A 234-nucleotide genomic window follows, 5' to 3' on the forward strand; every position below is an offset into this window, starting at 1 on the left:
CAGCTCCGTAGCTCAGTCGTGATCGTTGAAAGGGAGGAGTTTGATGTTTAGAGTCGGAGAAAAGTTTCTGTTGGCTTGGGAGATCACAGGCAGGCAACTCAGTGGAATAAGGCAGAATTTTGCTAGAGTTGCAACATGTGAAGTTAATTTTTTTCCCTGCCAGTGGAAGTAATGTAATATGAGTTGTCCTTGTTTAAATGAAGACGTAGGTCATGAAAAAAATGCTTTGCCTTA

Source organism: Xyrauchen texanus, chromosome 29 (genome assembly GCF_025860055.1).
Source record: "Xyrauchen texanus isolate HMW12.3.18 chromosome 29, RBS_HiC_50CHRs, whole genome shotgun sequence".
NCBI classification, from domain to species: Eukaryota; Metazoa; Chordata; class Actinopteri; order Cypriniformes; family Catostomidae; genus Xyrauchen; species Xyrauchen texanus.